Source organism: Melospiza georgiana, chromosome 2, assembly GCF_028018845.1.
Source record: "Melospiza georgiana isolate bMelGeo1 chromosome 2, bMelGeo1.pri, whole genome shotgun sequence".
NCBI lineage: Eukaryota > Metazoa > Chordata > Aves > Passeriformes > Passerellidae > Melospiza > Melospiza georgiana.
Window position 1 is genome coordinate 20,889,599 of NC_080431.1, and position 26,739 is coordinate 20,916,337.

A 26,739-nucleotide genomic window follows, 5' to 3' on the forward strand; every position below is an offset into this window, starting at 1 on the left:
ACAGAGTAAACCTAACATTAGTAATGTGTTTTTCTTTTTTCTATGGTGAATCATAACTCCACATTTTAGTATTTTAGATCTTTATCAGATCCATTGCTCAGATTTAAATAGCGGGCATTATGGAGAAAGCAAGTTGTTTTTTTTATGATTTGCACTGTGTGAAGATGGAGTCCAAATGCCTGAGTGTGCATTGTTTTGACAGAATTTGCAAGGCTTCATGAAAACCCCATGTCTTTCCAATTATGTAAACTCAGAGACAGTAAGAGTTAAACCTTCAACTTGTGGGTAAGTATCATCTTCTTTCCACTCAGAACTCTGATTTTTAATATTGGATAGTACTTTGAAGCATAACATCTGATTTTCTGGCTGTCAGCAGAGGTACTGCTAACAAAATCGTGGCTCACCCTCCCCACCTGATCAGTTCTGTGGAGTTTAAAGGGACAACTCAAAAAAGAAGGCTGGTTTCCTTGATGAAGCTCATGCAGTAAATAGGATAGAAACCATTTTCAGTTAGAGCAATTCACCTTTGTGCAGTTAACTTTTCTTTCTCCCTTGGCTCATGCGTCAATCTTCATATTGTTACTAGTATTTAATCAGTGATTAAGCTGCCATAGAGTAAATACAGACAGATTGTGTCGCAACATTTCTATGTTCTTTCAATATTATGAAGTGTAATATTCAGGTAGGTGCTTAGTTATCAAAGTGATAGACATTTAATACCTGAAATAAATAGAATGACTCTTGCTGTACCTTTGCAAAGCGACTTAAGTATCTTGCTGCAGTTGAGAAGATGAAGTATTGTTCACTAACTTTTTAATCAAGAGGGGAAAATAGTGAAAATATTATGTGACTATCTATATGCTTTTGAAAAATTAAATCCCTTCTGCCTTTACCTTCCTTTTACATTGATTATCTAATAAGGTGTTGGGAGAGCATGTTCTGGAGGAGAAGAGGAACAGGCATGGTCTTCCGAACAACACCTGTTTCGGTGAATTTTCACAGAGTGTGCACTCCAAACTCTTGGTCCTGACTATTTCCATAGGAAAACCTAATTTCTGATGATACTTTGCAGATAGAAACGTATCACATCACTTGTGACTACTCAAAACAGCCCAGATTTTGGCTATGGAGCTGTTCACAGCTTTGTCAATGATTACTTGCAGTGATCTTGTTTAATACTTAGTAGAAGTGATTCCTTGTTTATTTATTAAGATTTCTAACCACAGTGCTGAGGGGAAAAGTTGCTGTCTAGTGATTTCCCACTGTGGACAGAGTATTTTTGATGTCATTTCTTCTTAGAACAGAATTCCCCATCCCAAAATCACACCCAAACTTCTTTCTTCACAGAGGTATGCAGCGGTAAAATGTATTTCGTTTGAACTGGGGTTTGGTTTCCCAAGGGGTTCTAATCTCTCTAAGGAATAATGCTGTACTCTTATCATCATTTACCTCTCCTCCAATCTTCGTGTAATCTGCAAACTTTGTCAATCACCAGCCCATGTTTTCTCCTCAGTAGTTGATAAGATGTTAAATAGTAAATGGTCACAGCTTATCTTTGTGAGGCTTTGATAGAAGCACACCATTTACAGCAATATTTGTGAGATCAGTTAAGTACTTTGAATCCATCCAAGATGTGTCACAGGTACTTCCTATTGCTCTGCTTCAGTAAATCCATTATGTGTGAGACTGAGTGAAAAGCCTAATATAAATATGTCTACCATGTTGATATGATTCCCTCTAACAACCAAACTTGTCATCCTCCTCTACCATAACATGCAGAGGTTGTGAGGGTTCTGATTAGCAGATCTGCCATTTGACAGAGCCATATGTCGGCTCTTTCTCTATGGTACAAAAGGAACAAAGACTACAAAGGCTACTTGGAGACCTCTGTTGCTGCTGGCTGGCTTTAGGTATTGGGAGTTTTTTTTGCCGGCTGTTATAATTCCTGGCTTTTCTATTTATGCGTGTTCAGCTGGTAAACAAATGGACTTCTATGTTTTCTTCTAGGGCAGAACAGTATTTGATCCAGACAACCTTTTTCTGATGGGCTTTCCAACATTAAGTGGCTTTTCCAAGACACCATATTTTCTTAATTTGATTTTCTTGCTCTCATTTCTTACAAATAAAAGAGAAAAGAAGAAAAAAGTGGCAATTGCTAGCTAGAATTTGTCATGATATTCCATTTCATTCAGGGAAATATTGAAATCTGGGAACAGAAATTGCAAGCTGAGAATAAACCAGAAATGCAACAGCACCATGAGTTCTAAATACACGTATTGTACTCAGATGCTTTTTATCTTTTACTCCTCCTTCAAAACTTGACAATATTCCTCAGCTTAACTTGAGACCAAGCCATGCTTAATGTGCTTAAGGACAAGATTTTAAGGTCCATAGCATCTAAGTGTGTTTATTATTCCTTGTAAAGAACTGAATTTTCCCACTCAAGTCCTTATAAGATTTACAAAATTTTATAGTCCTTCACCTGGTAACTAGGGGGTGAATCATAAAAGTGATATTCTTTGCAGTAATGCACAATATTTGTGTTTAAATCATGTACATGGTGGTGAAGCATTGTGATAAATTGTGAAGCCTCACAATGTCTGGCAGGTTTCAGCAGCACAGACTGGAGGATAAGAAAGAGAGAAGAGCACATTAGAGAGCTGAAGCTGCAGGGGAAGTTAAGCAGGCATTCTATAATTGCTCAAGGAGGGTCTTAACCAGGAGAAAGGAATTAACACCCACAGTCTTGTGAAAATTGCTTATGATCTGTAATGACACAAATTGGTATATTAGCTCGAGCTTCATTGGTGAGACAGCATTAACCAGTGGAGAGTGCCTTTTAAAACAGGCCCAAGATTTGCTTCTGGTATCTGTTTTGGCTTTCTTTTACAGCCTCTTGAATGACAGCAGAACCTGTATGGAGACGTAATGCTTCTACAAAAATCCCTTCCTATGTTCTCAGGTTCAGCTCTGGAGCCTTACATGGAAAAGGACAACCTTTGCATTGTCTGGTAACACTTTGTGCAGCACCTGGATTTTCTGAATGTCTTAAACACTTAACTCTGTGTTTATTGTGCTGTGAGTGGTGTCAAAATGAAACGTAAGATAACAAGGCTATATTGTGTTATCTCATCTAATGTGTTTATCATGTGCAATTAGTACCAAAAGAATGTGTTCAAAATAGCAGCTTGAAAAAATGTTTAATGTATGTATTAAATAGTGTGAAATCAGTATACAAAAGTCTACCTTACAGAGAAGATACAAACAAAGATAAAATCAAATAGGATTTGCAAGGATGATAGAAAACTTTATTTTGTGGTGTTTTGAGTGATTCTGTGGGAAAAGCATAATTTTCTATTATGTATTAGTATTCTGATTCAACAATCATAGGTGCCAGTATAAGAACCTTGACAGATGGATGGTAGATACATTATTGTATTATTCTCAGTTGGAAGTGTCCATAAGGGGCACTAAAAGAAAAGAGAAGCAAGACATTTTCTAATATATCTTACATATATTAGGGAACAGAATTTTTGAATTGGTCATCTATATTCCATTTAGAACATATTTTGTGTGAGAATTTCTTTGCCATGTTTTACTTTTTATTTTCATAATGCTCATGTCCTACATTTCCCTTCTTTAGCATTTCCCCTTTTCCCATACATCCAGATCAATCCCTTAAAAGCCCATCAAAATCTTCACAGCTTATAACAGATCATTTACATATTCACAGATGATATCATAACATTCTCAGGGAAAAAAACCAAAACCCATAGAATAAAATTCACTGGCCAAGGTAAACTGACACGCACCTTATAAACACGGCAGAGAGTATTTTGAGAATCTATATATGTGTGTATGTATACATGTATAAACATATTATGGACACAAAAGTATTTATGAGTGTTATGTAAATATAAATGTGTACACACACACACGTGCACACATCTATTTGTGTTTGACATTTGTTGTTCCACCGTCATCCTGGCCATTACCATTCCAGTAATGGATCCTGTTGTGCATTGAAATTCCCATTGTGGTCCATTACCACTTCCTCTGTTGACAGCTCTATTGCTTCACGAGCTATTGTGCTATGTATGACATTGATTGGAGACACTGGATACACATTAGCAACATCACAACACGCATAATAAACAAGGTGTCACTCTGCAGAGAGTATCAAGAAGGGGCACAGTGCTTCCTAGCCCACCACACACTCTGTGGGCGTCCCTCCTCTCGGGGTTTGTCCTCCAAGGTCAGCTTCAGATCTGAGCTGGCATGACTAATGTGGGACGGTTCCTGGCTAGGGGTCCCACCCGGGCAGCCTCCCCTGCAGGGAACAATCCCTGGGAGCTGCTGCCTTTCCAGCACCTTGACCAGTTATCAACTTGAGCAGAAGCAAATTGAAAGCTTTTTAATATTTTGTTCTCCTCATTGTAGTTCACATGCTTTAGTGGAACAGGAGATGACATCAGGTGTTCTCAAACAGGCAGCTCTCTTGTGGCAACATCCCCTGCCCATATTTTCTCTAAGCCAGCACCAAGTCCTTTGCTGATGGCTCTCTCTAAGGCCTGATCAAAGGCCATTAAAATGAATGGGAAACTTTCTGTTGACATTAATGAACTTCAACTTAGACCTTTAAAATCAGGGAGCAAGAGAATGACAACTGCACTGCTAGAAATAGATGAAAATCTTTGGAGTGTTGTGGTCCAAAACACACTAATCTTTACTTGAGAGTGTGCATGTATGAACAGCATGAGGAGTATTGATCCCCTTCAGTTACAGCTCTCCAGTGAGCAGAGAAGGAACAGCCATTCCCAGACAGGAGAAATATTATGTTAGTAATCTAATTGAGCAATTTGCGCTTTTGAGAGGCCACTAACAAAAGAAAAATATGAATTCTCAAAGCATTTTCTTGACTCTGTAGCTTCAACTGGAATTGCTTCTCAGAGAACTCAAAGGCCTGTATCAATTAATAAATTAGGAAAAAAAATTAACCATCAACAAGGATTCATACAGTGCAAAAACAATAGTTATGTTCTCAAGTATTATCTGTTTCTTGATTGAAGTAAAACAGGGAGAATCCATACTAATTCTTATCTCCACTGTTTTAACACTCTCACAACTTCAGCAACTTCAAAAACAGACAGGCTGTTCAGGTGGGTAATATTTTCATCTCACTCTTTATTTTCGTTCATGAATGCTGTAAATTCTTGTTCAGTGCAGATCCCAAGCCTCTTCCTGCCTTGTGTCTCCTATTGTTTGTTCTTGTTCATTCCAGCTTTTACAGTGCACTGACCCAGGTCAACCGACTCAGCTGAGGACATTGAAAGCCTTGCAGTTCTCACTCCTGGCTAAATTACTTTGCTTTCTCCAAATTGCAGATAGACAGCTCACCCTTTGGTATTCACAGTGCTCCAACATTTCTCATTTCAGCTTTTCTGGACTCTGAAAAAATGTATTCTTGTTTTGACTCACATTTCCTCTGCAGCTCAGTGTCCAGAATGTCCAGTAAAACATACTTTTCTCACCAGTTTCCAGAAAAGTCAAGGGATGAAGAATGAGTGATAAGGGAAACTTTAGTTTTTTTCCTTCTATTCCAGAAATTACTTAAACTGCTGCCTTAAACAAGTATCCTATCCTCATTTTTCTAGTAATTTATTAAAATAGTTTCAAAAGACACGCAAGAAACTGCATGGAATGAATCCTTCTCTCTCCCTTTTATTCAATTCCTCATATATCTATTGAGCAGTGGATCACTGGTTATTGAAGACTGCTTTTTTATTTCTCTAGTTAACTTTCAGAAGTTCTATATTTGCAATAAAAAAGACCTGGAAGTAGATAGAAGAATGTTGGATTTTTTATACTGCTTGAAGGATACATCAGATATGTTTTTGTATGAAATAAGTGCTGTAAAACAGACAAGTTTTGTTCTGTCTCTGGAATTTTTCCCAGGGACCTTTTCCAGTGTGGGATGCTAAACCTCAGCCATTGTGCTCCTGGGACACAGGAGCTCAGTCTCCATTGCCTTTTAACCTCACGCTAAAATGCATGCAAACGGTGCTGCTCTCGACACACGGCACTTTTCCACTGTGCCACGAATTGCAAACGCGCAGCTCCTTTCCCAGCAGCAGCCGAGCCCAGGGCAGCCGCGAACCCGGCCGGGGCGGAGTGAGCCGGGCTGTGCTCAGGCCAGCGGCAGCGACCTCTCGGCTCCCCGCCCTGGAAGCCAGCCCCCACAGCGTGATTCCCTGCTGCTTGCTCACCGCTCCCTCTTCCCCATCAGGGAACAAGTAACTTACTTCTTCCAAACGCCGTTCTGCTGTGTGCTTCTTCCTTAAATCACTTGGTAGAGAGATCAAATGTACTAGCCGTCATTAAAGATCTGCATTGCCAACAGTGCCCATATTGCATTACATGTTTAGAGCACTGTATCACACAACCACTTATGCTTGGAGTTTCTAAACATTGATTGTTTTTAAAAAAACAGACCTTTTCTGTTAAGGAACGTTTTTCAATTGAATACTGAGAAAGAGTTGATGGAATTATTTTCTTAGTCTAAAAATTTACATCTGTATTTCATTGTTTAACATTCTCCCTGGGGACTGGAGGTCTTTAAAAAAAACCCCTCAGCAACAAACAAAAAAATATGAAAAAAAGAAATAAAAGTTTTGAAGGCTTTTTGTTTTGAAAGTGTAATTGTTGTCAGTCAAAATAAGTAATACTCCAGCTGTTGAAATTTTTTTTCTTAAAATTACTCAAATTATTAACTGTGATGCTTGTGCACTATTTGAAGCTGTGCACAGCTGATATAAGATTTAGAGTTGAAGTACAGAATACTTCTAGAGGTTCATTCTATGAAAATAATAAAAATAAATTAATATAAATACAATTTTTCTGACAGTGCCATGACAAGTTATGCAGCATCATCATTCAAGCTGCATGATAAAGCAGGTTAGCCCATAGATTTGGAAGGATAAACCTAATTAATCCTAAGATAGATGGTATTCCAATAAATGAAGTATTCAGAATATAAAAAGTAGTAGTAGAAATATTTAACTAAGAGGACGAGAGCCATTATTGAAATGATGTCACACAATCTGGGAGGCATTGTCATGTTCAGTAAATTAGCATGGCCTAACCACAGCAGAAAATTTCCTTGAGCTGCAATAAAGACTAAATGCTTTCAGACTCCCATGATCCTTTGTAGTCATCATTTTAAAGCGCTGCCTTAGTGAGCTAAACCTGTAAAGTTTTCTTTTGAGCGGCTGTGAGTTGATTAGATCTATTTCAGCCTAGTAGTGGTAATAGGCTCCTCTCTGTGAAACTGCTTAGCCTCTGCTCCCCTGGCAGCTGGAGAAACTGGAATTAATCAGGTCTGCTGGGGACTTCTTCAGCATCTCCGCAGGCCAGCGACTCTGGAATCATTTACTACAGAATCTTACTGTCAACTCTTTGTCATTTAAGCTTTTGATTATGCTTGCTTTCTTCAGAAAAAATGGAAATGGGTGACAGATTATCCTAATGCAGAATTTCACTAGTTACTTTTATAGGCATCTATTATCCTCCTTTGTACTGTCCATAAAAAGAATGTAGGTGTGTGCAAAGATTTTTAGGGGCAGAGATATGAAGAATATGCTATTGAAATTAACATATTTCTTCTAATTAAAGTATGTTTCTTTCTAATAAAGAGACCCTCCCGCCTGAAATGACTGCATATTGTTTTGTCACTAGCACAATATATGGATTTCCTTTCTCTTTTCTTAAAAATTGATAGCTGGGGAAAAAAATTCTTGAATATCATTATTTACCATGCTACTGTTCAATAGCACTACTTTCTACTGAATATACTGCAGATGCAGATTGAGGTTTTTTTTAACTGTATTAAATATGAGCTTTGGAAAAAATGCATATTTACATAGACTGCTAACTACTCTGAGCTTCAGTGAACAGAAAGTAAACAGTCAACACTGAAAAAAAAAAAAAGACAATTAAATCTGCCTTCTTTGCAGCATTTCATCCCACAGATACAGGGTTCTATAGACTTAGTGTTCTGTAAATAGAGTCAATGGGCAGTTTGGTGCAGTCCTTAATGAAATCATCACCCCTTTCGACATTTAAAAATTTGTACATTTATATTGCAAACACTTATTGCAAAAAAAAATTCTGTGTGACATTCTGAGATACAGGCTTTTCATACATGGTATAGGAAAATACTGTTAATTAAATGGTTGAAAATTTGATCAAAATTGATGATTTACAAGAATCTTTTGTTTGAGAAATTTATATGCATTTAATAATATGAAGAAGTGTATGAGCATTTGTTAGACTAGTGTCCAGTGCAGTTTCGAAGGAGTCTGGCAAAAAATGCTTTTCACAAAAAATGAAGTGAAAATTGTCCCCTTTTTATACTTTTTGCCTTTTTTTTTCACCTTTTTTTTTTTGTTCAATTCTAGAGAGCAGATTTAAACAGGTTGCCTTAATAGGATGAATATATTAACATTTTATAACTATGTTTGACCTTAAAAAAAACAAAAGAAAAGAAAAAAGATTGGCATTAAAGGAAAAAAAAAAGTCTATATTGAAAATGGAATGATTGCCAAAATCACATCATTGTTCCATTATGAGTATTTTGAACAGTTCTGTAAATTACAGAAGCAGGCAACAGCCTCCATTAGTCTGCCTCCAAACGGAAGAAGCCTCTCCGTGTATGTTGCCTAGCAGGTTTGGTAACTGCAGGAAGTTTGTACTCTAGAACTATTCAAAAACACACCTACACCCCATACAACACCTGGACTTCTCATTTGTCTTGCTTGCCTATATCTGGTTTACCAGTGAACTGGCATCAAAAGCAGCACTCTAATTTTGTTCTCCTGAAAAACAAACATGGTAGTTCATACACTGACCTCAGAGGATGAGCTGCACGGTTATGTCAGCTAATTTTAATCAGCTACATTGCTTCATCTAGCTTTCTCCTTCTGTAATGAAGAACTCTGGCTAGAAGTCACTGAAAAACTGAAACTCATTGTTAGGCTTCCAGGCTAGTTTTTGTGAGGACTGGCATCATTGTCACTTTTCCCCATGCTGCTCCACCTTGTTTAACACCTCACGGCCACAGCTGTTTGGCAGTCCCTACCTTCCAGATGTGCAGGTGAGTCCTCCAGAGATCAGCTTCTCGTAAGGTGCCCCTTGTGCCTACTCTGAGCCTCTTGCTATCAGGCAGTGATGAAAACCCCAGGCTTTTTCTCCTCAAGTTCATGTGTCCTGGCTATCTGTTTGATGCAATAGGGCCTGTAAGGCTGGGGCAGTTTGGCATTGTCCCTTCCACAATAAAGTGTAGTTTTGGCAAAACTGATATGACTGATGTGACTCACTAACTGAGCCATTTAACATAGAGCAGCATGTCACCCATAAAGCATCAGACCCTAATGCTGCACAGAGCCTTCATCACCATTTCAGAGGCAAAAAACTCCAACTTAACCCACAAATAACTAAAAAACCTTTATGCAGTTCAATTGCAGCTTTTTGTTGTCTAAATTGTGAGAATTACCCAAAAATCTTGAGTTTCACTTGCTAATAAACAATCCAAGTTTGAAAAATTGCGGAGGGTTAAGCACACTAAATAGGTCAGGTTTATTCTGTTAATGCTCATGTTCATGTTCTCTTTCTTTATTGAATACTTGCCCTTCTTTTATCCTTAGGCTGCTATGGTCATTTGTCAATGACAATTTGTTGAGTTTGGATGTGTTCCTCTTCTCAAGAAAAGACTTCAGATTAGATCTGTACAAATACTGAGGCAGCTAACCTTGGGAAGTGTCCACTGACATCACCATTCTTAGCTAATTGCAGATATTCAGGACTCAAGTGGTAAATATTTAACAAGGGGGGTTTCTTTCTCCTCAGTATGACTCCCAGGTACTTGAGACACTGCATTATTTTAAACAAGATGCAATGTACTTTAACCAAGAACTGTCAAACTGTGTGCTGCAGGTGTTCAAACTAGGTTTCAAATCCTATTGAAGCGTATTTGACAAACAAGTGCTATCAGGCTGATGCCTCCAATGCAAAACATTACAACTCCTATCCTGCTAACAAGCTCTATCTTCTTTTCCATGCAAGTTATTTTATAGCAAAGCTATATATCGCCATATAAACTGTTTAGGATAAAACTGGTTTTAAAATCTGGTTACTGGAATTAGCTCTGTCTGTTTTGGCAGAATCTGATGACTGTTTAGAAAGGGAGAGGTGAAATTAAGTTTCCGAAGAGAGGGTTAGGTACACCTATAGCGGTACACAGAAGACTTTTCTGGCAGCTTCATTTTCTAATTTGTAGTGTATATTTTTTTCTCTCTTCATCTTTTGCTGCTGCTCCAAACTTCAAGCAACTGTATGTCTTGTCCTGTCCCCATTTCCTTTGTGGCTTGGCCTTTCCAACCTGTTTTACCTTAAAATTGTAAAAAAAATCCTTTCTTTTCTGTTTTAGGGTTTCTGTGGTTTTAGAAAATGTGTTTCTTTTATTTACGTTCCCACCCAGAACTTCCTCTCCCATTTACTTTTGTCAGGGGCACTTCAGGGCATGGTCAACTCTGAATGACTTACAAATCTTTGCTTTGTTTATCTTGACTTCTTGCTTATCACAGCCTTGTAGAGACACTGAGTCTCCAGAAAGACAGAAAAATAAGGATATTTTACCTTGAGGATAAACCTAGGCAACATCTAGTGTTCAGGGTTTCACTATGGAGCTGTACATAGCATCAAACTCCATCTTTTATCTTCTGAAATTTCACTGTTATCATGCTGAGAGTGCACAATTGCAATAACTCTCTTACCATAGTTTTAAATAATATAATACAGTCAAAAATGCTTTTCATTCTTTGGCCTCTTGAGCAACAATAACAATTTTCCATTCTTTTTGTTCCACTAGCATGCACATGGCCAATTGTATAGCTCCTGCAAGTCCCATGGTTATGTTTTTTAATTGGTAATCTTTAATAAGCAGATACAGTAGAAAAATAAAGACAGACATTGGAGTTTCAAATTAAAAGGGAGGGTAAGACTTTTGAACTGAATTGCTTGAAATGAACTGGGAGAGGTGCAAATCAGTCATTACAAAAATTATATAATTTTAGGTCTTAGGTTAAGTTCTGTGAACTGTTTAATGTTATAATTGGCTGCTGCCAAAGCCATCAAGTTGAATGAAGCTCTAAGTTTAAAATGTCATAAACTCTCAGCACAAAGATTTATATAACACAGGTATCTGACCTACCACCACATGACAGGAGGTATTTGTTAAGGCTTATTTGACTCTTGCAAAGTGGTAAAGAAACAGACTACAGAAAGAAAACATACATCTTCTGGACAATATCAAAACATTATGAATCTAGTCTGATATCTGAGCAGTGAATTCAGAAAGCTGTGATAAACATAGTTGTTTCTTATTAAAAAATAAGATTTGATACTTCAAGTGGAAAATTTGTGTGTTTATTATGATAAATGAAGGTGGTTAATGTCAAATCTCAGCACTGTGTATTCAGCAAGTCTTTATTGGAACATTTCATAAACTAAGTATACACTTTCTGAGGTTTTGCAGGCATTCAGCGGCTCTAACCCATACACATCTTCCCTATGTCTTTACACCAGTCACCAACAACAAAGTTGCCCTGGATTAGTCTGTATACCACAACACAGGGTCAGAATATGGTGCCATTTACTGGCCTAAATAAAGCAGTGTTGCATGGGGTGTTGCAGTGAATTTGGGGGACAGGATAAAGGCTGGTAGAAACCACCTTGCAAATGAATCAGGAGGTAATCACTCCTACAAGGAAAGCCTTACAGCTTGGTGATGTATACAAAAAGTTGCAAGAAAACTCACGCTTGCAACATTGATGAAAGATGCATGCAAAAAGATGAAAGCAACATTTTTTGCTTCTTGTTTCATAGTTTTAAAAAAGGTTATAAGTAGAGCACATAGAAGTTATCCAATATATATATAAATATCCTTCCATATTAACGTGGTAAAGAGGAATTTCTCATATCTGCAATTTGTCTGCATGTTTGTAGCTTCTTTGCAATAGTGGAACCTGTATGGGATGACAAAGAAATGGAATGAGGAAAGATGGATAAAAGATTTGAAGTTTAATGGCCAATGAAGCTGCATACTCATCATTTACAATATCATGATACCTAAGGCAGTTATTTTATTAAGGGAAACAACAAAGTAAATAAGGAAGTATTTCTAGCTGTTCTAAAGGTAGATGGACTGGTCCTGTCCTGGAGTTCATGCTTAAATAGCAGAAGCTTCATACAGACCACGGTAATGAAGTGTTTTTATTATTTCCAGTCGTTTCTATGGACACATTCCTTCAAAATAAATGCCAGAAGCCAGTAAGTACCTACTGCCTGTACAGTATTCTTGTTATGAAATCATCCAAGCTTGCATTCATTAAGATGTTTTACTTAAACTCTTCCCAGTTATGCCTCTTACCATTTTCTTCCTCACAAGCACTTCCCTATATAAATAAAAACTCAGTGGATTCTTAGTGGGGAGAAGATGATGGTAGTATAGCTTTGCACAAAAGAAGTGAGAGTCACTAAGCAGAGTTTCATTTGCGTGTCCTTCTTTATATAAAGGCACTGATAATCAAAGCTCTTAGAAAACTACCTGTCCATCCACATTTACCTTCTCTTCCACTTTATTTTATTCCTGTTAATTAAGTCACTACCAACAAGTTACATTTGTGCACTTTTGATTTACTCACTGAGACCTTTTATCTCCTATCTTGAAGAACAGAACACTTAAAAATATGATTATTATCTGTTCCTTCCATTCCCCCCTCCCATTTCTTCCAACTCAAAGAAAAATATTTCTTCCAGACAGTCTCCCTCCTGACCAAATTTTCTCCACCCCCAATACTTGCGTATCGTTTTTGTCTCCTCTGGTTGGGTCTTGTTTGGAAACTCATTCTCTTTTACTCTTGACTTTTACCATTCAAAAGTACAGATAGGAATAAGACTGAAGTAAGGAGTCAGATACTCTTCCACTACAGTAAAAGCACCTAATTTTTGTGGCAAATTTCTGCCCAAATTTAATTTGCAGTAAATTTCATACATCTTTTTGAGGTACACATTTGATTTCAAAAAGTAAGCAAAATGAATTAAAATCCACCAAAAATGAAAACAGAAGATCTGAACAAGTAAATAAAGTGATCAGCTGGAGTGATAACATTCATCTTAATTTCAATTTTCAGACTCCATATTCCTACTCTTTTGCAGTTACATATCTACTGCTCAACTTATTTTTTCTGAATAAACCAGGCTCAGAGAATTAACAAATGGCACAAGAAAGCAAATGTGCAAATGTGCATCTCTTCTGTAATTTGTGCAGCAGCCAGTTTCACTTCCAATTTTGTGGGGTCGAGAATAGGTGTCACCTGTAAAACTTATGATTAGCCTAATGTCTGAGACCAGAGCAGAGTTAATGGGAAATGTCTGCTCCCTTCTTGCACTGATTTGAGAGGTGCAGGCTGATTCAGAGAAGACCTTCTGTTTTGTAAGGCAGAGAAAAAGCCCCAAACCACCCCAGGACGCACCACTGTGCACAAGCCTGCCAAAGCCTTTCTGTTTGCTTTCAGGCGTAAGAAGCCAGAATTATTCTAATAGGATGGAGAGTTCTGACGACTGGCATGCAAATGTTCATAACAACTGTCCCACTTTGCTCCAGTTCCTGTTTATTACTTCTTATTCTTTTCAGTATCAGTAAATCCCTTCAAGGCTTCTGTTATTATTGAAGAGGAGCCCACCTGGGAATGTTTAGGTCCTTTAGTAATAGCCTTAGGCCCAGATCTAATGTCTACTGAAAAAGGATTCACTGCTTAAAGGAAATACTGATGACAATTCGTTAGGGCATCATGAAAAAATCTGTTTCAACTTAGAAATAAAGCTGCTAGATATGTGAACAAATACTGTAGGTTAGCACTTACTGTATACAGACTTCAGGATGCACATAGAGATGTCCTGTAGTCCAACCTTCCTTTAAAAGTTTCCTAAGCCCTTAAAAATAAAAAAGAAAAAAAAAAAAAGAAAAAAAGAAAAAAAGAAAAGGAAAGAAAGGAAAAATAAAATTAGTTCATAATGTTTTAAACTATAATATAAATCTACTGATCTGCTATTAATACAGTTCCTGCACTGTCTGAGGTTTGAGACACATATGTGTAATTCTTCAATGGCTTTCTGTGTGTTATCTGGAAGGTCTCTCATTGCTGCTGCATCAATGCAAACCAGACTACACCCAGGCGAACAAAGGAAATTTAACTTTCATAAGTTGGTTTTAAAAATGCATTTACTTTGACTGCATTGAAAGAATCTAAAAAAAGATGAAAAGCATCTTTAGCATGCCCAAAACATCTGGTTTCATATTTTGAGACCGAAAGGAAATTGCATGAAGACTAAAATCTTGTTTTGATTTATATTATTGGAGGGCTGAGAAGCTGCCAGTCATAAAATAAAATTTTATGATGATAAATAAATAAGGAAAACAATCTGACAAAACATGTTGTGGAACAAAGCTCCATTTCAAGTTTAATTAACTGATAACAATGTTTATGATAGAAGAACTGTGCCACCAATTATACAGCTAGTAAATGCATGCTACCAAAGCAAGACTGGCCTATAAAATCCTGGCTAAAAAGGTTTCTCCTGCAGCAAAATACTTCCAAACACAAAAGAGAAGGTATTCTCCATGTAGTAAATCATGCAACAATTAAGACCCACTTTGAAAATGTTTATTAGTCTTTATAGATTGTATGACAATTGCTCTGCTTCAATTGCACATTGTAAATTGCACAATAGTAGTAGTTCCTGCTTTCTAATATGCCTACTGATAGTGCCTGGAGAAGCTGACAGTTTAGAAATTGTTACAGGAAAGATATATCCATGGGGAGACAAGTAAAAAAATAAAAGTTTTCAGCTCTGCAGCATTTTGCCTTTTTCCAAAACCTTGCATGCAATTGTAAAAAAGTGTTCCAGCAAGATTATTTTAGAAACATGAAGATCAGCTGCATTCTGCAGGGAGAAGTGATACATGTAAGAGTTCAGCCTCTTTTCTGGTAACAGAATCATACATGTAAGAGTTCAGCCTCTTTTCTGGTAACAGAGAATCATACATGTAAGAGTTCAACCTCTTTTCTTGTAACAGAGGCTTGCATTTAAAATTGCTACATACTTCCAGTCCTTGTGGTTTAAAGACACTGGGATCACAGCCACAATACGCAGTACAAATCGTTAACTTTCAGTTTATGCTATACTATAATTTGCCAGTTACTATATAAAATGCAACATACAAAATACAAGATTTTGTATTATAGATATTATGAATCACTTGCTAAAATAATGCTGACATTTCTGCGGATATGTTAAAAAACTTGGCTCCTATTCTGAGACTACTCCTTTTTCAACTTCTGTAATAATAAACCACATTTAGGAAGCCCTGAATTCAGCTATCTGAAGGAACAGTACATTAACTATTCTGATCACATGCCTTATCACAGCTTTTCACCCCATTAACTGTAACTGAGCAGTGAACTGTTGGCCAGACTACAACCCCAGTACAAGTCCTGCTTGTCCTTTCCTATCTCCATTCCCGCCTGCTGTTCAGCTTAAAAACAACTCTGTCAGAAAACAAACAAATAAAACCCCCCTTTCAAATTGTGTGTTAAAAAATATAGGAAGTAAATCTTTCAAATGTTTCCCAAAAGAAAACATATAGTGGAATTTGTGTATACTGACAGCAAAGGTTTTCAAACTGAATGGAAAGATATCCTCTGTCAAAGTCAATGCTTAGCAACATTCAGAGGAAGTAAAAAAAGTTGTTGTAAAAAACTTCTATGATTGTAGGTTACATACATTTACTGCAAGGCAGGGAAAGAAAAGATCAAGAGCATTCTGAAGAGTATTTGCTGCTTTAGTAATAAGCCCAAAATACTTGGAATTTATATTTCCCTGACTTTGTTGATCCACATACAATAATTCTTCCCTTGACTGCATTTTACTATTGTTTCTTTACCTGTCTTGTTTCCTCTCCTACTCTGCTTGAAATATGATAGTCTTCTCTGTCCTCTAGTTTGGGACTGTTTTTTTATTTCTTAGGTGAGTGTTAAGCTCTCACTTTTTTCCCCAGTTAAAATGAAACTGGGGAGTCTATGCTTCTTGTGGTTTCTTCTAAATACACGTGCAAGCAACTTAACATCCTCTCTCCAGTCCTGGAGGGAATTACTTCTGGCATGTTTCAAATCATTATCTTGAATCTTAATCAGCTGATGAAAAAAAATTAGTTTCATCAGCTGATGAAGGCCCAGAGTAATGAGTAAAAACATCCTGATCAAGATTCCCAGCTGCACTGAATGGGACTCTACAAGTTAGACTAACCCTCACTGCTTTCTGACAATTAATTAATAAATTCCACTCTTCTCTGCACCCATCAGAAATAGAAAGCTATAGGATATTAGATCATATGAAAGATTATTGTGTCCTTCAGTCATTTGGTGTCTTACAACTGTAAATATCCAGAACAGGTTTTACAAAACTTAACGTGCTTAACTTCTTGAAAATGATCTGAGAATGGATGTTGTTCACTTTGAAATGCAATCCAATCATTGTAATGGCATAAGGATCTTTAAAATATATTAATAACTGATTTAAACTTCTCAGTAAAGTTTGTGGTTTCAGGCATCACATTTTCAAAGAGGAAAACAAATAAAGATCACTTTTTCATCCCCAAATGGGTTTCCATGTAAGGCATACATAATAAAAATGAGAACATATACCTGCTAAAATAGAAAAGTAAAATAAATTGCAGACAAAATTTCAGAAATGTACAAACAACAAAATTAGAAAAAGGGCAAATACTTTTTAATATTCTATCATAATAAGTATAGGTGTTCCATATAAATATAGTAAATAAACAAGTTTAACAGAATTATTTGTCTTTAAATCAACCGATTTTTGCAGCTGGTACACAAATATCGGGGGGAAAGAGCCTATAGCTCTCAGATCCCTTTTGATTCCTTGATGCTACCCTGTGTCCAAATAGCCAGTCCTTTCTCTTGGAGTCACAGCTATGTGGCAATTGGCACAGTAATCACACCGTACAGTTATCCCTGCATTAGTGACCTCCAGACTGCATTACTGCAACTCAGACCTAGAAATTAAGCTGTACGACCTGAAAAAGCTCCACATGAGGCAAAACATGACAGAATATCTGCTTAACGAAGCAAATTGCCACATTTATCCACTTCAAGGCTTCCATCTTGATATTTAAACCTCTCAATGTGATATGAAATCTCTGTGCCTCTACCTATAGGATCACCTACATGGTTATGATGTTCTTATCACTCTGAAACTGTGAAACTGTGGGGGAGAAGGAGAAAATATGAAGTGGAATACTCAGAATCTTTACAGAAGCCACATCAAAACTTCAGGTTTCATATCCTGGTGACAAAAGCTATTAGAAACTGCAGATCTACCTGAGAAGTCATGGCCCTGTGCAAAACACATCTCTGTCTTGTTTTTCCCTTCACCCACACAAATCTGAATCAAGCTGCTTTCCCTCTAATCCAGTAAGAATGAGAAAATGGTATTGCAATTTTCATGACAATGAATAAGGAGAGTGGAAGAAAGGAGGATGTGTTGATCACATGGATCTCATCTGGGGTGACACTAAGAGAAGTTAAACAAAATTAAAATGAATTTCAATATTTCATTAATAAACTCTGCATGTTGATGCATGATCTTATGTGAAAAACTTTGCTTAGTTGTCTGTAACTTGTCCAGCATGCCCCATTAATGATCTTTTTCTGAGCAACATCATGTTCTAGCCAAATCTTCAATTATCCTCTATCTGACCATTACCATATTCAAAAGAAGAGACAGAAAAAATAAAATGCAAAGCAGAGAGAAAACTCCACTTAAAAAGCCTGAGATTTCTCAAGCGCTGTAAAAATGCACCACTCAGTTGTAAGGATGAAGGTAAAAAATGTCCCCAAGGCAATCAGGAGGTTTGAATTTCTTGGATATAATGCTGACAATAGCCAAATAAGACTCCCATGATCTGAAATATAATAAATATTATTGCTAGCAATGTCATCGTTATTGTATATGCTATTAAAAAAATAAGGATACAAAAATGATGAGGTTTTTACATGCTAAGTGCTACAATAAGCAGCATATAAGAATCAGAAAACTGAAATAAGGATTGGACTTTTACACATTTTTTTACCCTGATTTGCATTCTGTGTCATCACACTGGCTGTTGTGACATTGCATATCTAATCAGGCTAGAACTGGCTGCTTTTAACTAGAATAGGATCTGAGACTGCTAATTTACCCTTGTTATTGACTTCACAGACTCTTTCAGCAGCCTTATGACTTGGTTACAGGGGTCTCCACCTGGCTGAGATCCCACTTGTGTGCCTATGATTTGACAGTCTTTATTCGACACCTGGATATTTCACTTGGAGACTGAACCACTCCAAGTGATTCTGGAATGACCACATATGTTTGTACATGTACAGCACTGAGCACTGACAGATAGGGTGTAAGCCTGTCTGTCTGGACTCCTGGTGTTATAGTGGCTCAGAGCTCTTTCAGCTCAGCACTGTGATAGTTCTCAGTCCCAAAATGATAAACTCCTGAAGATGATTTGCAGCCATGCTTTTCCACTCCTTACTTTGGTAGGGATGCTATTGTTAAATTCAGTGTTAGCAGAAGCAGCTACCTCTGCCACTTATGGGATATCAGCTGAGGTTATTTAATTTGATGCATCCTACTGCTTTTGCCTTGGCATTTCTGAGTTTCCCTGCAGTTATGCTGTTCCACCTGTGATATATCTACCTGTTATATCAGTCCTCTCTTCTTTGGCCCACCTTATTATGCATTTTAAAATTGGGAAATGGAAAAAAAAGAAGAACTCACACAATGAGCACTGATACCCTGATACCAAATTGTGTCTTTATAGTAAAAAACATATTTACAGGAGACAAAGGAAGATTTGTTGTCATGGTCTCATGTCTAGCCTTAATGCTACACACTCTTAGAGTCAGAATAGCTAAATTCTTGATATTTTCATGGAAAAAGTATCCTTCTGCAGAGGAATGCTTTGTGCTTATAGGTCAATAATTAGACATATGAATATACCTCACAACTGCAGAAATTAAGAGAGAGCAATTTAATGCTGTTAGTCCCCTTGATACTGTCTGGGTGGCAGCAGGTGTTACAGTTGGGACTACTAGATAGATAATATGTCTTCACACATGGGACTGTGACAGCATACAGAGCAAAAAGCATGCCTCATGGAAGGTGCTTCCTTTCTTCCTTCAGTTGAAAACAAAGTAATGCAAGTCTGAAAAAGGGGAAAGTGCTGTGAAAGAAAGGTAAATAATTGCCCCTCTGGGTTTTCATACACAACTTACCTCACATGTGCAGCAATGCCTGAAGCTAATCTCTCAGTACTTTTTGTAGCTCCAGTTAGAGTGATATTTGGCAGCTGCTAGATGAATCTGGCTTATCTGTTGCCAAATGCATGCAGTACGTGTGTGTGGCAACTGCTGTCTTCACCAAAAAAAGATTGGTTCAACAGTATTTGTCGTATTTTCCTTCTACTATTTCTACCCCCAGGAATATAACATTTCTCTATTGCTAAACATTTTATTTTTCAGTTTTTTTCTGGCTACAGTAGCAGATCCTGAAGTGCTGCACTGTCCCTCCACACCTGTGGTTTGGTCTCAGTCCAGCGGCTTCTCTGCACACATCCCAAACTTAGCATAAAACCACTTTCCTGCTTTTCTATCCACTAGACGACTGCTTTTTGAAGTTGTCTATTATCATTTTGAATATTCTGTTTTTCTACTTGCTGAAGTATAGTGTCTGATAATTTAAAGAAGAGTTCACTCACCTACAGGGCTTTCCACCATATAGCCCTACTTGCCCCACAGCTCAAACTGGTAACTGGTGGGTTACCAGCAAGCAACTGGTGTGATTCCCAGACCACTTCTGACTGTGTGGAAAAAGTGCATTAAAGCTAGCAAGGGCTGCCCATTTTTTACAGATGCCCCTTCTGCTGACAAAATTCAGTAAGAATGTAGAGGCTTGAAACAGCTATCGCAGCCCATTTTTGATAACTTAAACTGGTCAAAAGAATAATGTTTTAAAAGTGACTATCCCTGTCACACAGAATAAGCTGAGTTGCAAGGGGCCCTCACAGGACCACACCCAAGAGTCACACCATGTGCCTGAGAGCATTGTCCAAAGGCTTCTTCAGCTCTGCCAGGCTTGGTGTTGTGACCACTTCCCTGGGGAGCCTGTTCCTGTGTCCAGCCACCCTCTAGATGAGGAACCTTTTTCTAATACCCAGCCTAAGCTTCCTGTGACAGCTTCAGGCCAGCCCCTCAGAAAGCTTGGGGTAGTATTTCAATTGTAGAGATTTTAAATTTGACTGAAGCCCATTTTTTGTTGGCTCAAACCCCAACACTGGTTGGGATCACCAGGTACACTAATCCATACTACAACAGACCAGGAAAGCTGCAGGAGCCCTTCTGGGTCTCCATTCAGTGCCTGGAGTAAGAAAGGTCCTGTGTCCCACAGAGCCAGGGCAAGGGATTCTTGCAGGCTTTAAGGAGAAAGAGAATCAAACAAATCTGCCAAAATTGCAAGTTTCTGAATTTCAAATAACAGCAGACATGATCTTGGTTGTCTTACAAGGGTGCAAGAAGGCCATCTGGGGTCAAAGCAAGATGTTGCTTGTAGTCTACCTTTTAAAATCAAGTATATCTAAGAAAAGGAGTATGAGGAATTGAGCTAATCCAGATTTTCTGGTTATATTCAATGCTTGAAATAAATATCAAGAGGTCCTCTACTTCCTTTGTAACCTTTTTTCAGCTTTTCTGATTTTCAGAGGCATCCACACTTCCACAGACTTAGGTTAATAATGAATATCTTAATATTTTTAAGGCAAAAAATTTGAATTGAAAACTAATGCTAAACAGAAATAAGCCACCAAAATGTCATACTCTGTCCAAACTTCAACATTAAAAGCCTGGTTGGGAAAATAGTATAAGTACTCCATAGTATTTTTGCCATCCTAATCTCTCTAATTTCCTCTACTAGGGTTAAAGTAGTCAAAATGCAGATGACTTTTCAGTGATTGCCAGCCATAGCAGCAAACATAGTTTGCAAAAAACCCCACATTTTATGGAGACAAACAGCAGGTTTTTGTAGGTCTTATCCAACTAAATTAAACACTTTTATCCCAGCTTTCTGAAAGCAGATGACTAGAGAACGCTCTTCCGGAGCTGTCCTGCCTGGTATCTGCTGATATTCATGCAGTGACAAAACTATTTTGACATATGGAACTATGTACAGTAAATTGAAGTCCCAGTTAAAAATAATGATACTAATTAGTTTTAAAACGTGGGTGATAAAAGCTATATATGCCAAATGGAGTAAAAGACAAGTTGATGAGGGAAAAATGCTTTTAAGAGAGTACCACTAAAACCTGTGTCTGATCTTTCATGAGATTAAGCCCCTCTTGAAGGGAATACTGAATCCTTGGTGTGATCACCATTGTCTCCAAGGCAAGCATAGCAACATCATGCAATGTGTTCTTAGTTTTGGCCCTGGTCCTCGTGTCACATTTATAAATTGCTGCCATGAACAATGACCAGGGTATGTCTCTTTTCTATCACAGTGCTCCTACTCTCAGAAAACCCGTGTGGAAACTTGCTGCACTCCAACCTTAATCCACACATGATTTAAATGATCACATGAAAAAGTTCACAGGGTTCACGTCCACATGGACAATTGGCTCTTTATCACCTAAAACAAGACATATGGAGCCTAATGTAAGGGCTTCTATGGTTATTGGATCAGGTCCTGAGGTGAAGAAACATACTGGCATGTTGAAGTAGAAAATAGCAATGAGCAAGTCCTGAGAAAGAACAGTTTGTGAAAATGCAGTCTCTATGAGAAAGTCTGTCCTTGAAGTCACTCTTTTCTAAATAAATTATTTTCCCACAGTAATCTGGTAAACTGTCTGTTATACATTGAAGTTTGCCTATCTATAGAAAGAGACTTGAAAAACTCTTGAATGTGTCCAAAAAATACTGAGCTAAGTTGATCCCTCTTATGCATCAGCAAGTAGCTCTGTGTCACTGCATGAACATCCCCCTGTAACACTCCTATCTGCAATGAGAAAGGAACAGCAAGTCAGATGCTGCTCTTAGCAAAGTCAATAGGAGCATTTATGTTGATGTCAATGGGAGCGTTTACATTGATCTCAAAGGAAGGAAGATTGCATCACCAGCAGAGAGATGACATGATTTCTTCCAGAAATGAATCTAAAGTACAATAAAATCTGTAGGAATGTCACAGACCTTCTTTGCTTGAGCTTGCATATGTTTTAGAGGTAAGGTTCTGATATGAGTTTTAAAAATGTGGTGCGGTGTTCTTTGCATAATATCCAGGCCTATTGTCTGCTCTCATTTTTTACATAGAACACACTGTAAGCATCTGCATTTCATCACTTCCATCTTAAGGAAGCTAGTTCTGTTCAGGTGGTCTTTTACATTACTTGAATAATGTATATAATGAATGAAAAGTAAGTTCAAATAGGCTTTACAAGAAAGCCCTCTACTGATATACACAAGGACTGATCAGAAGGTTAAATGAAAAAAAATAATGGCCTATAACCGGCTTCAAATATTTTAAGCAGAAAATGCATGTAAGTTGTCTTAAAAAGAAATGGTAAATATCTGATTGGATTAATGCATCTGTATAATTAAACATGTACAAACTTTAAAGGATAAAGATACTATGGGTTCTTAGCAAAGAATCCATCCTGTTCAATCAATGCCATCTAAGTAAAAAGGTGATAATAAAAAAACACGTAGTCATAGTAAAAATAAACCTTTCTTCTGCAAGCACTTTAAGTAAGGCTCCTCAGAGGCTTCACATATTGTGGGACTTAGAGATAGCTATCTCCATCTGAATTATTTCAGAGAGCTTAACATACCTCTGTAGATTGTGGAGGAGAGTTTAAAAATTAAAAGAGTAAAGAAAAAGAGCATTAAAACCAACACGGAACATTTTTCTCTCTCTTTTTTTTAAACTTCTGAACTGATTTTTCTGAAGATTGGGATCATCTTCAGTACAAAGCAGGAAGAAAAGTGGAAATTCTATTTTCCCCATCCTTCCCAGCCAACCTCAGTAATTCCCCAGTTTCTATTGCATATTGGCTTAATTCCTCCTTTTTTTTCACTCCAGTCTGTAGACGGTATGCTAGGGAAAGCATGACTTTGTGTCCAGTTGATGATTTTCATTCACTGTCTCTGAAACAAACGTGAAGATGTGTTAGGTTTGATCAAACACAGCCTGGAACAAAAAATCTCATGCTTTGGATAGGTCTGAACCACCTGTGGGTCCCAAGGTGTGCAATCAGGCCTTGTGCAGACTTTACCAATGAATCCTGTGGTAGCTGAAGGTAGGCCAGGGCAGAGAACCCTGACTGCTTGTTTTGTGTTTAACAGATTATTTAAAGTGCCTCCTTTAGCAGAAGTCAGGAAGCAGAACTAATAAGCATCATGTTGGAAGAAGGTAGAACTTGAAGCCTATCTCTTTCTATAACCTTAGTCCTGGGAAAAGTTCTGTTAGGGAGACATGGGATTGAGAAGACTTTCCTAATGAGCAGTGACCATCTTCCACATTGTCAGCTTGCCAGGAGAGGATTTCATTTCATGTCTTAAACCAATGATATCTGTATAGCCTCACATCATACTTTAAGTAAGAAGGCAAGGAGGATTTTAATTAGCAAAAAACTGAATTTCAGCAAAGAGTTGTAGAAGCAATTATTTACCAACACTGTGTATGTGACCATAATGTAGGAGGGGGAAATGTCCTTACAAGTTCTGTTAGTACTAGACATTTCAGAATCTTGGCTACAACATTGTCTTCATCTATATTCCATTTATAACATTTGCAGTGTAGGAAATGTGGTGGATGAAAAGTAGTGTGTAGGTAGGTAGCAATGCTGTGCAGTTGGATGGCTTTCGCAGCAGTCACTCCCTTAAAAGTACACACATACTTGCACACAGTTCCACCCATAAAGTTCCCCTTTATAATTTCAGGAAGAACTGAGTAGAAGCCCTTATTTTTAGCAATTATTGGTTTCTAATCTGCTAGAACCAGAAATCTACACTGCCATTAATTCATCTGCAGACTTCACACTGCTTTGAATGGGAGTCATGCAGGAATGGACACTTCATAGCAGTTTAAATGAAATAAGCTTTTGCAGTGAAGAAATGAACACTGAAGCCAATCTCAGCCAAGAAAGGCACATTGACATCCTGACTGAGAGCTGACCTAAAAGGATAGAACATCAGGTGCAATTGTAATTTTTCAGTTTTAAGAGACAGATTAAGTACTGAAAGCAGCTGGCAAAACGATAGAGATTATTTACAAGTATTCTTGTCTTTTTCTTGAGCTAGGTCTTGCTCTGAAGGTCAAGAGCAGCCCCACTGCTGCTGAAAAAGAACTTTCTGGACATGAGACTGAGCTCATGCCACTGGTAAAGCTCACTGTTTTAGTTTGGCCTATGTATAAGAGCCCTTCAGTTACCCAACAGCAGCCTTCTAGACCATCTAACAAAATGCTGAGAAGGGCAGGCTGAAAACATATGTTTTTTCAGTAGAAGTTTCTCCTGCCCTGACTCTCAGTGTTCCTTCAAGGGCACTGAGTTTATTTCCCTAAGGAACAAGTTCCTGGACTTATGGTTTAATGAACTCCAGGAAATAGTCTGTTCACATGTCATGGCACCTCGCCCTCCCACTCAGTAGCATCTTAAAGCCAAAGAAGTGCTCTGCGTCTGAATGGGCAAAGATTTCTCAGTGAAGATCTTCTGTTTGCAAGGGTAGATATTTTCTGCCTGTCCCCACAAACTGTGATAGGAAGTGAGTGTGAAGAGCAGCAAATAAATTCAGATATTGCACTACCTTTCAGGGGAAAACCCAGTACATAGTTGTCCTCAGGTCAGATCACAGGGCAGCTCTTGCCCCAGACTCAACTCACCAGCCTACTGCTGTTGTCATGAGATCAAAGAGGGATTAGGAATTAAGTGCAGTTAAGATTAGGAGTTTCTTAATAATCTTGGAGGATATTATAAGTAACTCTAGGTGAAGGTAAGTGAAACTTCTGTTTGACTTTAAGGAAGGAAAAGGATCAGTATCTCTTCATGATTGTAGTACTTAATATTACTTTTATATGATAACATTGCACATGATACATACATGACTGTGCCTCTTAAAATATACCAATTTATGAGTACTTACCTCCTCAAAATCAGTCTCCTTTAATGTTCCATGTAAATCATCTCAAGATTACCTCACATTTCATGAACCACACAAAGTCATAAATGGATCCTGAAAAATGAAAGATGAAAGTATTTTTCTAATTATGGTCCTGTCATACAATAGGAAAAAGAAAACCAAACATATCAAATCTAAAATAACAAAAACAAACAAATGCACCCCACTCCAAAAACAAGACAGAATATTATTGTCAAGATTTCTTGCCCTGGGAGTGGTCTTCTGGATAGTTTCTTATGAGGATTTTAACTTCTCAGTGATGGAACACAATAATTGGAATAAAATAATTGAATTTCTGGATAGAAAATGTGACACACATAAGGACAGGTTTCTGTCAAATGCAAGCACTCTTTAGTTTTTGAAACATCCCTCTCCTAAATGCTGTCATTAAAGACTAAATTTTTGTCTCTTGCAACAAAAAAATGTAAATGTATCTAGTGAATAGATTTACATTGGTTTTATTATACTTTTATTCAAATAAGCTTCACAATGTTACCTGGTTTTGTCCTATCTGATATCATTGTTTGGAGCATGCTTCACAGAGGAACTGAATTAGGAAAATCATACCATATGAAAAATGATCATTTTGAAATAATATTACAGCCTGAGAAAACATTGAAAGTCACTGTCTAGCACGCCTTACAAACATGAAATCAGACTGAACCCAGGAAAAAACCCTGATTTATAATAGATTGTCATACTTTACACTCCAATGGTCTTTTTAAACTGTAAGACACTTGGCAAACATGAGACAAGATGTTATAATGTACTTCCTCTCTGTTTCATGGCAGTTTTTTTCCCAAGCTGCTGATAGAGTAATTGATAGAAGGAGGTGAGTAACCTTTCTAATTTCATGAATGGAATCATGATGCTGTTCAGTCTGGAGCTTAAAGAAGGAACTTAGATTGATTTGTGGGTAAACTGTGAGATAGTGTCAGAAGAATAAAAAAGCAATTTTTTAACTTTCCTTAAATTACACTTTAGATATCCAAGGATTTGTGATTTCACTAAACAAGTTAAAATAATTTACAGATAAGTGAATTTTCCTTAAATGGAAAGTTCTTCTGCTGTTTAAGAAATAATCAGGACTATGCTTGTAACAAAATGAGGTGTGTGGCAGTGGTTATTGCTGTGAGAGGCTGCATTTCCTGGTCAGATGCAGAGTGTGGGAGGGAAAATGTTCTGCTTTAAGTGGAAGAGCTCTGTTTTTCCATTGTCCAAATTCATTCATTCCTGCACAAGAGCGGGACTCACTTCACTTACCTTGACCCATCTTAATGTTAAATGTTTGTTTTAAGCTCATCATCTAGGCTGCCTCTATACTTAATGGGTA

At 37.5% G+C, this 26,739-nt stretch overlaps 1 long non-coding RNA gene across 1 annotated transcript; it reads right to left on the reverse strand.

Annotated features, from left to right (window-relative positions):
- Positions 1 to 11,935: 11,935 nt before the first annotated feature.
- LOC131097091 (uncharacterized) lies at positions 11,936 to 25,454 on the reverse strand. The gene is made up of 3 exons (XR_009116027.1): positions 25,371 to 25,454; positions 13,980 to 14,049; positions 11,936 to 12,080 (listed from the first exon to the last, which is right to left on the reverse strand). It is a non-coding gene; the product is annotated as an uncharacterized LOC131097091 (long non-coding RNA).
- Between the last annotated feature and the right edge of the window lie 1,285 nt (positions 25,455 to 26,739).